This window comes from Anomaloglossus baeobatrachus, unplaced genomic scaffold (assembly GCF_048569485.1).
Source record: "Anomaloglossus baeobatrachus isolate aAnoBae1 unplaced genomic scaffold, aAnoBae1.hap1 Scaffold_600, whole genome shotgun sequence".
Taxonomy (NCBI): domain Eukaryota; kingdom Metazoa; phylum Chordata; class Amphibia; order Anura; family Aromobatidae; genus Anomaloglossus; species Anomaloglossus baeobatrachus.
Window position 1 is genome coordinate 112,437 of NW_027444965.1, and position 16,004 is coordinate 128,440.

At 47.1% G+C, this 16,004-nt stretch overlaps 11 non-coding genes across 11 annotated transcripts; all 11 read right to left on the bottom strand.

Moving 5' to 3' along the window:
* Positions 1-1,789: 1,789 nt before the first annotated feature.
* LOC142285420 (U2 spliceosomal RNA) lies at positions 1,790-1,980 on the bottom strand. The gene has a single exon (XR_012746814.1). It is a non-coding gene; the product is annotated as a U2 spliceosomal RNA (small nuclear RNA).
* A 1,117-nt stretch (positions 1,981-3,097) lies between these two features.
* LOC142285412 (U2 spliceosomal RNA) lies at positions 3,098-3,288 on the bottom strand. The gene has a single exon (XR_012746807.1). It is a non-coding gene; the product is annotated as a U2 spliceosomal RNA (small nuclear RNA).
* Positions 3,289-4,405: 1,117 nt separating this feature from the next.
* Positions 4,406-4,596, bottom strand: LOC142285421 (U2 spliceosomal RNA). The gene has a single exon (XR_012746815.1). It is a non-coding gene; the product is annotated as a U2 spliceosomal RNA (small nuclear RNA).
* Positions 4,597-5,713: 1,117 nt separating this feature from the next.
* Positions 5,714-5,904, bottom strand: LOC142285422 (U2 spliceosomal RNA). Its single transcript, XR_012746816.1, has one exon. It is a non-coding gene; the product is annotated as a U2 spliceosomal RNA (small nuclear RNA).
* A 1,117-nt stretch (positions 5,905-7,021) lies between these two features.
* On the bottom strand, positions 7,022-7,212 carry LOC142285423 (U2 spliceosomal RNA). The gene has a single exon (XR_012746817.1). It is a non-coding gene; the product is annotated as a U2 spliceosomal RNA (small nuclear RNA).
* A 1,117-nt stretch (positions 7,213-8,329) lies between these two features.
* Positions 8,330-8,520, bottom strand: LOC142285424 (U2 spliceosomal RNA). The gene has a single exon (XR_012746818.1). It is a non-coding gene; the product is annotated as a U2 spliceosomal RNA (small nuclear RNA).
* Positions 8,521-9,637: 1,117 nt separating this feature from the next.
* Positions 9,638-9,828, bottom strand: LOC142285425 (U2 spliceosomal RNA). Its single transcript, XR_012746819.1, has one exon. It is a non-coding gene; the product is annotated as a U2 spliceosomal RNA (small nuclear RNA).
* A 1,117-nt stretch (positions 9,829-10,945) lies between these two features.
* On the bottom strand, positions 10,946-11,136 carry LOC142285426 (U2 spliceosomal RNA). Its single transcript, XR_012746820.1, has one exon. It is a non-coding gene; the product is annotated as a U2 spliceosomal RNA (small nuclear RNA).
* A 1,117-nt stretch (positions 11,137-12,253) lies between these two features.
* LOC142285427 (U2 spliceosomal RNA) lies at positions 12,254-12,444 on the bottom strand. The gene has a single exon (XR_012746821.1). It is a non-coding gene; the product is annotated as a U2 spliceosomal RNA (small nuclear RNA).
* A 1,117-nt stretch (positions 12,445-13,561) lies between these two features.
* On the bottom strand, positions 13,562-13,752 carry LOC142285428 (U2 spliceosomal RNA). Its single transcript, XR_012746822.1, has one exon. It is a non-coding gene; the product is annotated as a U2 spliceosomal RNA (small nuclear RNA).
* Positions 13,753-14,869: 1,117 nt separating this feature from the next.
* LOC142285429 (U2 spliceosomal RNA) lies at positions 14,870-15,060 on the bottom strand. Its single transcript, XR_012746823.1, has one exon. It is a non-coding gene; the product is annotated as a U2 spliceosomal RNA (small nuclear RNA).
* Between the last annotated feature and the right edge of the window lie 944 nt (positions 15,061-16,004).

The following is a 16,004-nucleotide window of genomic DNA, read 5'->3' on the forward strand; positions in this document are numbered from 1 at the left end:
CGGTGCTCCCCCAAGCCGAAGCCTGGTTGAGCCTTGTCGTTGCTCCCAGCGTCCACCCAGGCATCTTACCCAAGTGGAGTAGAGAGCTACTAGTTTTTGGTTTCGCAGCCGAAACTGCCCGGACCGTCAACCGGTGTTGGTTTCTCAGCCCAAGGCTAACCGGACCTCCAACCGGGTGTTGGTTTCTCAGCCGAAGCTGACCCAGACCTCCAACCGGGTGTTGGTTTCTCAGCCGAAGCTGACCCGGACCTCCAACCGGGTGTTAGTTTCTCAGCCCAAAGCTGACCAGACCTCCGACCGGGATTATAAAAATTTCCCTTCCTAGCCAGAAGGCCGGGATAGGGTAATATGCTCAAAAAGTATGAAAAGGCAAGGTACGGTGTGCTACAGAGCCCAAGGCTTGCCGGGGTCCCAAGCCAGCAAGCTCAGACTCACTCCAGGGTCGTCAGTCCTGGGGCACGTTGTACCATAGCCCCCCACCCTTACTCAGTCTAATAGCCTCGATCCTGGTAGGGCCATGTTTTCCACTAGATGAATATACTATCCACCCAGAGTACTAGCAAGCGCAACCTTCCAGTGTGCATTGTATCATTGTACTAAGGTGGCCTGGAGCTTAAACCACCTCTTCGAACAACACTACACTTGATCTTAGCCAAAAGGCCGAGAAGCGATAACCAGAATTGGTTTGGGCCTCGAGTGGCACCCTGGCCTATGCCGGACACATCTTAGGGAGAGAGAGCGAGAGGGAGACAAACCCACGCCTACACAAGACATTTTGTCACCCAAGCCAACCCTTGAAAAGGCTGCTTTGCAGAGCAAAAACAAGAAGAATGGTGCGTTTTGCAGCCGCCGCCCACTGCAATGAATCTGAATAACTCCTCCTTTAGGGCGCAAGCAACTCCCCTCCCCCTTGCAGTCTTTCCAATTCACGATACAAAAAGACGGACAGGACAGGTTGCCTGACTTTCCGTCACTGCCACCCTTTGCCATCCTTACCCGTAGAAAGCCCTTTCATCATCCCCAAACCCTAATCTTTTCCCTTTCCTTCCCAGCCCCCAAACCCTGCCCTCTGTACCTTTCTCACCACCCGCTTCCCTTCTCCTGTCATCCCCCTACCACCCGGGAAAAAAAGAGATTGCCCCCTCCTTCCACTAGCCCACCCTCCCACCCAAAGAACAACTTCTTCTGCGCAGCTTGTTTTCTAGGCAGCAGCGCTATTGTGATGTCATCGGGGGGCATTGTGACAAGCCGCCAGTGTTCCGTCTCTTCATGTTGTGCACTGTTCAAACCGAAAATACATCAACAGGCAGGCTACAGAAAAGCTTACTAACAAAGGTTAGAGAGGGGCTTTCTCAGAGGGCTTTTTACAGTTTGTCTATTCCCAATTAGCCGGTTTAGTATACTTAATGAAAGTACTAATTCTTTCATAGGCCGCCCATTCTTAGTATTTGACGTTCAGGTAACAACAGGTAACTTTATTTGGAGTGGAAGCAGAGAGATAACACCAGATGCCAATTGTAGATCCTCTCACACCTGTGGTCACTGCAGCATCTGACTCCACTTTGTCCAAAAGGGATCTATTCCATTCAATTACACATGATCTAGATTAGACTGACAACAAGATACTGCACGGGACATAGCAGAGTTGGTGAAGTTGAGTGGTGATGAGTTTGCTATTTGGATGAATAAAGCAAGTAAAAAGTGTGTTAGATAAAAATTCATTTCAATTCGCTAATCGGGCTAATATGAATCAGGTGAATCGAGTTCTGCTTTTGGAAACTGGGTTAAGAAGGGGTGCACCGTTCCTGGAGGTACTGCAATACCAGGTCAATGCGTGGAGTGGACAGAGCAAGCTCTTTTTCCATCTCCCTGTTCTAAAAATCCATTTAATATATGGTCCCCAGATAGGGGACGTATCAGATATTAAACTGATAAGAACAGATACTACACTTGATCTTAGCCAAAAGGCCGAGAAGCGATAACCAGAATTGGTTTGGGCCTCGAGTGGCACCCTGGCCTATGCCGGACACATCTTAGGGAGAGAGAGCGAGAGGGAGACAAACCCACGCCTACACAAGACATTTTGTCACCCAAGCCAACCCTTGAAAAGGCTGCTTTGCAGAGCAAAAACAAGAAGAATGGTGCGTTTTGCAGCCGCCGCCCACTGCAATGAATCTGAATAACTCCTCCTTTAGGGCGCAAGCAACTCCCCTCCCCCTTGCAGTCTTTCCAATTCACGATACAAAAAGACGGACAGGACAGGTTGCCTGACTTTCCGTCACTGCCACCCTTTGCCATCCTTACCCGTAGAAAGCCCTTTCATCATCCCCAAACCCTAATCTTTTCCCTTTCCTTCCCAGCCCCCAAACCCTGCCCTCTGTACCTTTCTCACCACCCGCTTCCCTTCTCCTGTCATCCCCCTACCACCCGGGAAAAAAAGAGATTGCCCCCTCCTTCCACTAGCCCACCCTCCCACCCAAAGAACAACTTCTTCTGCGCAGCTTGTTTTCTAGGCAGCAGCGCTATTGTGATGTCATCGGGGGGCATTGTGACAAGCCGCCAGTGTTCCGTCTCTTCATGTTGTGCACTGTTCAAACCGAAAATACATCAACAGGCAGGCTACAGAAAAGCTTACTAACAAAGGTTAGAGAGGGGCTTTCTCAGAGGGCTTTTTACAGTTTGTCTATTCCCAATTAGCCGGTTTAGTATACTTAATGAAAGTACTAATTCTTTCATAGGCCGCCCATTCTTAGTATTTGACGTTCAGGTAACAACAGGTAACTTTATTTGGAGTGGAAGCAGAGAGATAACACCAGATGCCAATTGTAGATCCTCTCACACCTGTGGTCACTGCAGCATCTGACTCCACTTTGTCCAAAAGGGATCTATTCCATTCAATTACACATGATCTAGATTAGACTGACAACAAGATACTGCACGGGACATAGCAGAGTTGGTGAAGTTGAGTGGTGATGAGTTTGCTATTTGGATGAATAAAGCAAGTAAAAAGTGTGTTAGATAAAAATTCATTTCAATTCGCTAATCGGGCTAATATGAATCAGGTGAATCGAGTTCTGCTTTTGGAAACTGGGTTAAGAAGGGGTGCACCGTTCCTGGAGGTACTGCAATACCAGGTCAATGCGTGGAGTGGATAGAGCAAGCTCTTTTTCCATCTCCCTGTTCTAAAAATCCATTTAATATATGGTCCCCAGATAGGGGACGTATCAGATATTAAACTGATAAGAACAGATACTACACTTGATCTTAGCCAAAAGGCCGAGAAGCGATAACCAGAATTGGTTTGGGCCTCGAGTGGCACCCTGGCCTATGCCGGACACATCTTAGGGAGAGAGAGCGAGAGGGAGACAAACCCACGCCTACACAAGACATTTTGTCACCCAAGCCAACCCTTGAAAAGGCTGCTTTGCAGAGCAAAAACAAGAAGAATGGTGCGTTTTGCAGCCGCCGCCCACTGCAATGAATCTGAATAACTCCTCCTTTAGGGCGCAAGCAACTCCCCTCCCCCTTGCAGTCTTTCCAATTCACGATACAAAAAGACGGACAGGACAGGTTGCCTGACTTTCCGTCACTGCCACCCTTTGCCATCCTTACCCGTAGAAAGCCCTTTCATCATCCCCAAACCCTAATCTTTTCCCTTTCCTTCCCAGCCCCCAAACCCTGCCCTCTGTACCTTTCTCACCACCCGCTTCCCTTCTCCTGTCATCCCCCTACCACCCGGGAAAAAAAGAGATTGCCCCCTCCTTCCACTAGCCCACCCTCCCACCCAAAGAACAACTTCTTCTGCGCAGCTTGTTTTCTAGGCAGCAGCGCTATTGTGATGTCATCGGGGGGCATTGTGACAAGCCGCCAGTGTTCCGTCTCTTCATGTTGTGCACTGTTCAAACCGAAAATACATCAACAGGCAGGCTACAGAAAAGCTTACTAACAAAGGTTAGAGAGGGGCTTTCTCAGAGGGCTTTTTACAGTTTGTCTATTCCCAATTAGCCGGTTTAGTATACTTAATGAAAGTACTAATTCTTTCATAGGCCGCCCATTCTTAGTATTTGACGTTCAGGTAACAACAGGTAACTTTATTTGGAGTGGAAGCAGAGAGATAACACCAGATGCCAATTGTAGATCCTCTCACACCTGTGGTCACTGCAGCATCTGACTCCACTTTGTCCAAAAGGGATCTATTCCATTCAATTACACATGATCTAGATTAGACTGACAACAAGATACTGCACGGGACATAGCAGAGTTGGTGAAGTTGAGTGGTGATGAGTTTGCTATTTGGATGAATAAAGCAAGTAAAAAGTGTGTTAGATAAAAATTCATTTCAATTCGCTAATCGGGCTAATATGAATCAGGTGAATCGAGTTCTGCTTTTGGAAACTGGGTTAAGAAGGGGTGCACCGTTCCTGGAGGTACTGCAATACCAGGTCAATGCGTGGAGTGGACAGAGCAAGCTCTTTTTCCATCTCCCTGTTCTAAAAATCCATTTAATATATGGTCCCCAGATAGGGGACGTATCAGATATTAAACTGATAAGAACAGATACTACACTTGATCTTAGCCAAAAGGCCGAGAAGCGATAACCAGAATTGGTTTGGGCCTCGAGTGGCACCCTGGCCTATGCCGGACACATCTTAGGGAGAGAGAGCGAGAGGGAGACAAACCCACGCCTACACAAGACATTTTGTCACCCAAGCCAACCCTTGAAAAGGCTGCTTTGCAGAGCAAAAACAAGAAGAATGGTGCGTTTTGCAGCCGCCGCCCACTGCAATGAATCTGAATAACTCCTCCTTTAGGGCGCAAGCAACTCCCCTCCCCCTTGCAGTCTTTCCAATTCACGATACAAAAAGACGGACAGGACAGGTTGCCTGACTTTCCGTCACTGCCACCCTTTGCCATCCTTACCCGTAGAAAGCCCTTTCATCATCCCCAAACCCTAATCTTTTCCCTTTCCTTCCCAGCCCCCAAACCCTGCCCTCTGTACCTTTCTCACCACCCGCTTCCCTTCTCCTGTCATCCCCCTACCACCCGGGAAAAAAAGAGATTGCCCCCTCCTTCCACTAGCCCACCCTCCCACCCAAAGAACAACTTCTTCTGCGCAGCTTGTTTTCTAGGCAGCAGCGCTATTGTGATGTCATCGGGGGGCATTGTGACAAGCCGCCAGTGTTCCGTCTCTTCATGTTGTGCACTGTTCAAACCGAAAATACATCAACAGGCAGGCTACAGAAAAGCTTACAAACAAAGGTTAGAGAGGGGCTTTCTCAGAGGGCTTTTTACAGTTTGTCTATTCCCAATTAGCCGGTTTAGTATACTTAATGAAAGTACTAATTCTTTCATAGGCCGCCCATTCTTAGTATTTGACGTTCAGGTAACAACAGGTAACTTTATTTGGAGTGGAAGCAGAGAGATAACACCAGATGCCAATTGTAGATCCTCTCACACCTGTGGTCACTGCAGCATCTGACTCCACTTTGTCCAAAAGGGATCTATTCCATTCAATTACACATGATCTAGATTAGACTGACAACAAGATACTGCACGGGACATAGCAGAGTTGGTGAAGTTGAGTGGTGATGAGTTTGCTATTTGGATGAATAAAGCAAGTAAAAAGTGTGTTAGATAAAAATTCATTTCAATTCGCTAATCGGGCTAATATGAATCAGGTGAATCGAGTTCTGCTTTTGGAAACTGGGTTAAGAAGGGGTGCACCGTTCCTGGAGGTACTGCAATACCAGGTCAATGCGTGGAGTGGACAGAGCAAGCTCTTTTTCCATCTCCCTGTTCTAAAAATCCATTTAATATATGGTCCCCAGATAGGGGACGTATCAGATATTAAACTGATAAGAACAGATACTACACTTGATCTTAGCCAAAAGGCCGAGAAGCGATAACCAGAATTGGTTTGGGCCTCGAGTGGCACCCTGGCCTATGCCGGACACATCTTAGGGAGAGAGAGCGAGAGGGAGACAAACCCACGCCTACACAAGACATTTTGTCACCCAAGCCAACCCTTGAAAAGGCTGCTTTGCAGAGCAAAAACAAGAAGAATGGTGCGTTTTGCAGCCGCCGCCCACTGCAATGAATCTGAATAACTCCTCCTTTAGGGCGCAAGCAACTCCCCTCCCCCTTGCAGTCTTTCCAATTCACGATACAAAAAGACGGACAGGACAGGTTGCCTGACTTTCCGTCACTGCCACCCTTTGCCATCCTTACCCGTAGAAAGCCCTTTCATCATCCCCAAACCCTAATCTTTTCCCTTTCCTTCCCAGCCCCCAAACCCTGCCCTCTGTACCTTTCTCACCACCCGCTTCCCTTCTCCTGTCATCCCCCTACCACCCGGGAAAAAAAGAGATTGCCCCCTCCTTCCACTAGCCCACCCTCCCACCCAAAGAACAACTTCTTCTGCGCAGCTTGTTTTCTAGGCAGCAGCGCTATTGTGATGTCATCGGGGGGCATTGTGACAAGCCGCCAGTGTTCCGTCTCTTCATGTTGTGCACTGTTCAAACCGAAAATACATCAACAGGCAGGCTACAGAAAAGCTTACTAACAAAGGTTAGAGAGGGGCTTTCTCAGAGGGCTTTTTACAGTTTGTCTATTCCCAATTAGCCGGTTTAGTATACTTAATGAAAGTACTAATTCTTTCATAGGCCGCCCATTCTTAGTATTTGACGTTCAGGTAACAACAGGTAACTTTATTTGGAGTGGAAGCAGAGAGATAACACCAGATGCCAATTGTAGATCCTCTCACACCTGTGGTCACTGCAGCATCTGACTCCACTTTGTCCAAAAGGGATCTATTCCATTCAATTACACATGATCTAGATTAGACTGACAACAAGATACTGCACGGGACATAGCAGAGTTGGTGAAGTTGAGTGGTGATGAGTTTGCTATTTGGATGAATAAAGCAAGTAAAAAGTGTGTTAGATAAAAATTCATTTCAATTCGCTAATCGGGCTAATATGAATCAGGTGAATCGAGTTCTGCTTTTGGAAACTGGGTTAAGAAGGGGTGCACCGTTCCTGGAGGTACTGCAATACCAGGTCAATGCGTGGAGTGGACAGAGCAAGCTCTTTTTCCATCTCCCTGTTCTAAAAATCCATTTAATATATGGTCCCCAGATAGGGGACGTATCAGATATTAAACTGATAAGAACAGATACTACACTTGATCTTAGCCAAAAGGCCGAGAAGCGATAACCAGAATTGGTTTGGGCCTCGAGTGGCACCCTGGCCTATGCCGGACACATCTTAGGGAGAGAGAGCGAGAGGGAGACAAACCCACGCCTACACAAGACATTTTGTCACCCAAGCCAACCCTTGAAAAGGCTGCTTTGCAGAGCAAAAACAAGAAGAATGGTGCGTTTTGCAGCCGCCGCCCACTGCAATGAATCTGAATAACTCCTCCTTTAGGGCGCAAGCAACTCCCCTCCCCCTTGCAGTCTTTCCAATTCACGATACAAAAAGACGGACAGGACAGGTTGCCTGACTTTCCGTCACTGCCACCCTTTGCCATCCTTACCCGTAGAAAGCCCTTTCATCATCCCCAAACCCTAATCTTTTCCCTTTCCTTCCCAGCCCCCAAACCCTGCCCTCTGTACCTTTCTCACCACCCGCTTCCCTTCTCCTGTCATCCCCCTACCACCCGGGAAAAAAAGAGATTGCCCCCTCCTTCCACTAGCCCACCCTCCCACCCAAAGAACAACTTCTTCTGCGCAGCTTGTTTTCTAGGCAGCAGCGCTATTGTGATGTCATCGGGGGGCATTGTGACAAGCCGCCAGTGTTCCGTCTCTTCATGTTGTGCACTGTTCAAACCGAAAATACATCAACAGGCAGGCTACAGAAAAGCTTACTAACAAAGGTTAGAGAGGGGCTTTCTCAGAGGGCTTTTTACAGTTTGTCTATTCCCAATTAGCCGGTTTAGTATACTTAATGAAAGTACTAATTCTTTCATAGGCCGCCCATTCTTAGTATTTGACGTTCAGGTAACAACAGGTAACTTTATTTGGAGTGGAAGCAGAGAGATAACACCAGATGCCAATTGTAGATCCTCTCACACCTGTGGTCACTGCAGCATCTGACTCCACTTTGTCCAAAAGGGATCTATTCCATTCAATTACACATGATCTAGATTAGACTGACAACAAGATACTGCACGGGACATAGCAGAGTTGGTGAAGTTGAGTGGTGATGAGTTTGCTATTTGGATGAATAAAGCAAGTAAAAAGTGTGTTAGATAAAAATTCATTTCAATTCGCTAATCGGGCTAATATGAATCAGGTGAATCGAGTTCTGCTTTTGGAAACTGGGTTAAGAAGGGGTGCACCGTTCCTGGAGGTACTGCAATACCAGGTCAATGCGTGGAGTGGACAGAGCAAGCTCTTTTTCCATCTCCCTGTTCTAAAAATCCATTTAATATATGGTCCCCAGATAGGGGACGTATCAGATATTAAACTGATAAGAACAGATACTACACTTGATCTTAGCCAAAAGGCCGAGAAGCGATAACCAGAATTGGTTTGGGCCTCGAGTGGCACCCTGGCCTATGCCGGACACATCTTAGGGAGAGAGAGCGAGAGGGAGACAAACCCACGCCTACACAAGACATTTTGTCACCCAAGCCAACCCTTGAAAAGGCTGCTTTGCAGAGCAAAAACAAGAAGAATGGTGCGTTTTGCAGCCGCCGCCCACTGCAATGAATCTGAATAACTCCTCCTTTAGGGCGCAAGCAACTCCCCTCCCCCTTGCAGTCTTTCCAATTCACGATACAAAAAGACGGACAGGACAGGTTGCCTGACTTTCCGTCACTGCCACCCTTTGCCATCCTTACCCGTAGAAAGCCCTTTCATCATCCCCAAACCCTAATCTTTTCCCTTTCCTTCCCAGCCCCCAAACCCTGCCCTCTGTACCTTTCTCACCACCCGCTTCCCTTCTCCTGTCATCCCCCTACCACCCGGGAAAAAAAGAGATTGCCCCCTCCTTCCACTAGCCCACCCTCCCACCCAAAGAACAACTTCTTCTGCGCAGCTTGTTTTCTAGGCAGCAGCGCTATTGTGATGTCATCGGGGGGCATTGTGACAAGCCGCCAGTGTTCCGTCTCTTCATGTTGTGCACTGTTCAAACCGAAAATACATCAACAGGCAGGCTACAGAAAAGCTTACTAACAAAGGTTAGAGAGGGGCTTTCTCAGAGGGCTTTTTACAGTTTGTCTATTCCCAATTAGCCGGTTTAATATACTTAATGAAAGTACTAATTCTTTCATAGGCCGCCCATTCTTAGTATTTGACGTTCAGGTAACAACAGGTAACTTTATTTGGAGTGGAAGCAGAGAGATAACACCAGATGCCAATTGTAGATCCTCTCACACCTGTGGTCACTGCAGCATCTGACTCCACTTTGTCCAAAAGGGATCTATTCCATTCAATTACACATGATCTAGATTAGACTGACAACAAGATACTGCACGGGACATAGCAGAGTTGGTGAAGTTGAGTGGTGATGAGTTTGCTATTTGGATGAATAAAGCAAGTAAAAAGTGTGTTAGATAAAAATTCATTTCAATTCGCTAATCGGGCTAATATGAATCAGGTGAATCGAGTTCTGCTTTTGGAAACTGGGTTAAGAAGGGGTGCACCGTTCCTGGAGGTACTGCAATACCAGGTCAATGCGTGGAGTGGACAGAGCAAGCTCTTTTTCCATCTCCCTGTTCTAAAAATCCATTTAATATATGGTCCCCAGATAGGGGACGTATCAGATATTAAACTGATAAGAACAGATACTACACTTGATCTTAGCCAAAAGGCCGAGAAGCGATAACCAGAATTGGTTTGGGCCTCGAGTGGCACCCTGGCCTATGCCGGACACATCTTAGGGAGAGAGAGCGAGAGGGAGACAAACCCACGCCTACACAAGACATTTTGTCACCCAAGCCAACCCTTGAAAAGGCTGCTTTGCAGAGCAAAAACAAGAAGAATGGTGCGTTTTGCAGCCGCCGCCCACTGCAATGAATCTGAATAACTCCTCCTTTAGGGCGCAAGCAACTCCCCTCCCCCTTGCAGTCTTTCCAATTCACGATACAAAAAGACGGACAGGACAGGTTGCCTGACTTTCCGTCACTGCCACCCTTTGCCATCCTTACCCGTAGAAAGCCCTTTCATCATCCCCAAACCCTAATCTTTTCCCTTTCCTTCCCAGCCCCCAAACCCTGCCCTCTGTACCTTTCTCACCACCCGCTTCCCTTCTCCTGTCATCCCCCTACCACCCGGGAAAAAAAGAGATTGCCCCCTCCTTCCACTAGCCCACCCTCCCACCCAAAGAACAACTTCTTCTGCGCAGCTTGTTTTCTAGGCAGCAGCGCTATTGTGATGTCATCGGGGGGCATTGTGACAAGCCGCCAGTGTTCCGTCTCTTCATGTTGTGCACTGTTCAAACCGAAAATACATCAACAGGCAGGCTACAGAAAAGCTTACTAACAAAGGTTAGAGAGGGGCTTTCTCAGAGGGCTTTTTACAGTTTGTCTATTCCCAATTAGCCGGTTTAGTATACTTAATGAAAGTACTAATTCTTTCATAGGCCGCCCATTCTTAGTATTTGACGTTCAGGTAACAACAGGTAACTTTATTTGGAGTGGAAGCAGAGAGATAACACCAGATGCCAATTGTAGATCCTCTCACACCTGTGGTCACTGCAGCATCTGACTCCACTTTGTCCAAAAGGGATCTATTCCATTCAATTACACATGATCTAGATTAGACTGACAACAAGATACTGCACGGGACATAGCAGAGTTGGTGAAGTTGAGTGGTGATGAGTTTGCTATTTGGATGAATAAAGCAAGTAAAAAGTGTGTTAGATAAAAATTCATTTCAATTCGCTAATCGGGCTAATATGAATCAGGTGAATCGAGTTCTGCTTTTGGAAACTGGGTTAAGAAGGGGTGCACCGTTCCTGGAGGTACTGCAATACCAGGTCAATGCGTGGAGTGGACAGAGCAAGCTCTTTTTCCATCTCCCTGTTCTAAAAATCCATTTAATATATGGTCCCCAGATAGGGGACGTATCAGATATTAAACTGATAAGAACAGATACTACACTTGATCTTAGCCAAAAGGCCGAGAAGCGATAACCAGAATTGGTTTGGGCCTCGAGTGGCACCCTGGCCTATGCCGGACACATCTTAGGGAGAGAGAGCGAGAGGGAGACAAACCCACGCCTACACAAGACATTTTGTCACCCAAGCCAACCCTTGAAAAGGCTGCTTTGCAGAGCAAAAACAAGAAGAATGGTGCGTTTTGCAGCCGCCGCCCACTGCAATGAATCTGAATAACTCCTCCTTTAGGGCGCAAGCAACTCCCCTCCCCCTTGCAGTCTTTCCAATTCACGATACAAAAAGACGGACAGGACAGGTTGCCTGACTTTCCGTCACTGCCACCCTTTGCCATCCTTACCCGTAGAAAGCCCTTTCATCATCCCCAAACCCTAATCTTTTCCCTTTCCTTCCCAGCCCCCAAACCCTGCCCTCTGTACCTTTCTCACCACCCGCTTCCCTTCTCCTGTCATCCCCCTACCACCCGGGAAAAAAAGAGATTGCCCCCTCCTTCCACTAGCCCACCCTCCCACCCAAAGAACAACTTCTTCTGCGCAGCTTGTTTTCTAGGCAGCAGCGCTATTGTGATGTCATCGGGGGGCATTGTGACAAGCCGCCAGTGTTCCGTCTCTTCATGTTGTGCACTGTTCAAACCGAAAATACATCAACAGGCAGGCTACAGAAAAGCTTACTAACAAAGGTTAGAGAGGGGCTTTCTCAGAGGGCTTTTTACAGTTTGTCTATTCCCAATTAGCCGGTTTAGTATACTTAATGAAAGTACTAATTCTTTCATAGGCCGCCCATTCTTAGTATTTGACGTTCAGGTAACAACAGGTAACTTTATTTGGAGTGGAAGCAGAGAGATAACACCAGATGCCAATTGTAGATCCTCTCACACCTGTGGTCACTGCAGCATCTGACTCCACTTTGTCCAAAAGGGATCTATTCCATTCAATTACACATGATCTAGATTAGACTGACAACAAGATACTGCACGGGACATAGCAGAGTTGGTGAAGTTGAGTGGTGATGAGTTTGCTATTTGGATGAATAAAGCAAGTAAAAAGTGTGTTAGATAAAAATTCATTTCAATTCGCTAATCGGGCTAATATGAATCAGGTGAATCGAGTTCTGCTTTTGGAAACTGGGTTAAGAAGGGGTGCACCGTTCCTGGAGGTACTGCAATACCAGGTCAATGCGTGGAGTGGACAGAGCAAGCTCTTTTTCCATCTCCCTGTTCTAAAAATCCATTTAATATATGGTCCCCAGATAGGGGACGTATCAGATATTAAACTGATAAGAACAGATACTACACTTGATCTTAGCCAAAAGGCCGAGAAGCGATAACCAGAATTGGTTTGGGCCTCGAGTGGCACCCTGGCCTATGCCGGACACATCTTAGGGAGAGAGAGCGAGAGGGAGACAAACCCACGCCTACACAAGACATTTTGTCACCCAAGCCAACCCTTGAAAAGGCTGCTTTGCAGAGCAAAAACAAGAAGAATGGTGCGTTTTGCAGCCGCCGCCCACTGCAATGAATCTGAATAACTCCTCCTTTAGGGCGCAAGCAACTCCCCTCCCCCTTGCAGTCTTTCCAATTCACGATACAAAAAGACGGACAGGACAGGTTGCCTGACTTTCCGTCACTGCCACCCTTTGCCATCCTTACCCGTAGAAAGCCCTTTCATCATCCCCAAACCCTAATCTTTTCCCTTTCCTTCCCAGCCCCCAAACCCTGCCCTCTGTACCTTTCTCACCACCCGCTTCCCTTCTCCTGTCATCCCCCTACCACCCGGGAAAAAAAGAGATTGCCCCCTCCTTCCACTAGCCCACCCTCCCACCCAAAGAACAACTTCTTCTGCGCAGCTTGTTTTCTAGGCAGCAGCGCTATTGTGATGTCATCGGGGGGCATTGTGACAAGCCGCCAGTGTTCCGTCTCTTCATGTTGTGCACTGTTCAAACCGAAAATACATCAACAGGCAGGCTACAGAAAAGCTTACTAACAAAGGTTAGAGAGGGGCTTTCTCAGAGGGCTTTTTACAGTTTGTCTATTCCCAATTAGCCGGTTTAGTATACTTAATGAAAGTACTAATTCTTTCATAGGCCGCCCATTCTTAGTATTTGACGTTCAGGTAACAACAGGTAACTTTATTTGGAGTGGAAGCAGAGAGATAACACCAGATGCCAATTGTAGATCCTCTCACACCTGTGGTCACTGCAGCATCTGACTCCACTTTGTCCAAAAGGGATCTATTCCATTCAATTACACATGATCTAGATTAGACTGACAACAAGATACTGCACGGGACATAGCAGAGTTGGTGAAGTTGAGTGGTGATGAGTTTGCTATTTGGATGAATAAAGCAAGTAAAAAGTGTGTTAGATAAAAATTCATTTCAATTCGCTAATCGGGCTAATATGAATCAGGTGAATCGAGTTCTGCTTTTGGAAACTGGGTTAAGAAGGGGTGCACCGTTCCTGGAGGTACTGCAATACCAGGTCAATGCGTGGAGTGGACAGAGCAAGCTCTTTTTCCATCTCCCTGTTCTAAAAATCCATTTAATATATGGTCCCCAGATAGGGGACGTATCAGATATTAAACTGATAAGAACAGATACTACACTTGATCTTAGCCAAAAGGCCGAGAAGCGATAACCAGAATTGGTTTGGGCCTCGAGTGGCACCCTGGCCTATGCCGGACACATCTTAGGGAGAGAGAGCGAGAGGGAGACAAACCCACGCCTACACAAGACATTTTGTCACCCAAGCCAACCCTTGAAAAGGCTGCTTTGCAGAGCAAAAACAAGAAGAATGGTGCGTTTTGCAGCCGCCGCCCACTGCAATGAATCTGAATAACTCCTCCTTTAGGGCGCAAGCAACTCCCCTCCCCCTTGCAGTCTTTCCAATTCACGATACAAAAAGACGGACAGGACAGGTTGCCTGACTTTCCGTCACTGCCACCCTTTGCCATCCTTACCCGTAGAAAGCCCTTTCATCATCCCCAAACCCTAATCTTTTCCCTTTCCTTCCCAGCCCCCAAACCCTGCCCTCTGTACCTTTCTCACCACCCGCTTCCCTTCTCCTGTCATCCCCCTACCACCCGGGAAAAAAAGAGATTGCCCCCTCCTTCCACTAGCCCACCCTCCCACCCAAAGAACAACTTCTTCTGCGCAGCTTGTTTTCTAGGCAGCAGCGCTATTGTGATGTCATCGGGGGGCATTGTGACAAGCCGCCAGTGTTCCGTCTCTTCATGTTGTGCACTGTTCAAACCGAAAATACATCAACAGGCAGGCTACAGAAAAGCTTACTAACAAAGGTTAGAGAGGGGCTTTCTCAGAGGGCTTTTTACAGTTTGTCTATTCCCAATTAGCCGGTTTAGTATACTTAATGAAAGTACTAATTCTTTCATAGGCCGCCCATTCTTAGTATTTGACGTTCAGGTAACAACAGGTAACTTTATTTGGAGTGGAAGCAGAGAGATAACACCAGATGCCAATTGTAGATCCTCTCACACCTGTGGTCACTGCAGCATCTGACTCCACTTTGTCCAAAAGGGATCTATTCCATTCAATTACACATGATCTAGATTAGACTGACAACAAGATACTGCACGGGACATAGCAGAGTTGGTGAAGTTGAGTGGTGATGAGTTTGCTATTTGGATGAATAAAGCAAGTAAAAAGTGTGTTAGATAAAAATTCATTTCAATTCGCTAATCGGGCTAATATGAATCAGGTGAATCGAGTTCTGCTTTTGGAAACTGGGTTAAGAAGGGGTGCACCGTTCCTGGAGGTACTGCAATACCAGGTCAATGCGTGGAGTGGACAGAGCAAGCTCTTTTTCCATCTCCCTGTTCTAAAAATCCATTTAATATATGGTCCCCAGATAGGGGACGTATCAGATATTAAACTGATAAGAACAGATACTACACTTGATCTTAGCCAAAAGGCCGAGAAGCGATAACCAGAATTGGTTTGGGCCTCGAGTGGCACCCTGGCCTATGCCGGACACATCTTAGGGAGAGAGAGCGAGAGGGAGACAAACCCACGCCTACACAAGACATTTTGTCACCCAAGCCAACCCTTGAAAAGGCTGCTTTGCAGAGCAAAAACAAGAAGAATGGTGCGTTTTGCAGCCGCCGCCCACTGCAATGAATCTGAATAACTCCTCCTTTAGGGCGCAAGCAACTCCCCTCCCCCTTGCAGTCTTTCCAATTCACGATACAAAAAGACGGACAGGACAGGTTGCCTGACTTTCCGTCACTGCCACCCTTTGCCATCCTTACCCGTAGAAAGCCCTTTCATCATCCCCAAACCCTAATCTTTTCCCTTTCCTTCCCAGCCCCCAAACCCTGCCCTCTGTACCTTTCTCACCACCCGCTTCCCTTCTCCTGTCATCCCCCTACCACCCGGGAAAAAAAGAGATTGCCCCCTCCTTCCACTAGCCCACCCTCCCACCCAAAGAACAACTTCTTCTGCGCAGCTTGTTTTCTAGGCAGCAGCGCTATTGTGATGTCATCGGGGGGCATTGTGACAAGCCGCCAGTGTTCCGTCTCTTCATGTTGTGCACTGTTCAAACCGAAAATACATCAACAGGCAGGCTACAGAAAAGCTTACTAACAAAGGTTAGAGAGGGGCTTTCTCAGAGGGCTTTTTACAGTTTGTCTATTCCCAATTAGCCGGTTTAGTATACTTAATGAAAGTACTAATTCTTTCATAGGCCGCCCATTCTTAGTATTTGACGTTCAGGTAACAACAGGTAACTTTATTTGGAGTGGAAGCAGAGAGATAACACCAGATGCCAATTGTAGATCCTCTCACACCTGTGGTCACTGCAGCATCTGACTCCACTTTGTCCAAAAGGGATCTATTCCATTCAATTACACATGATCTAGATTAGACTGAC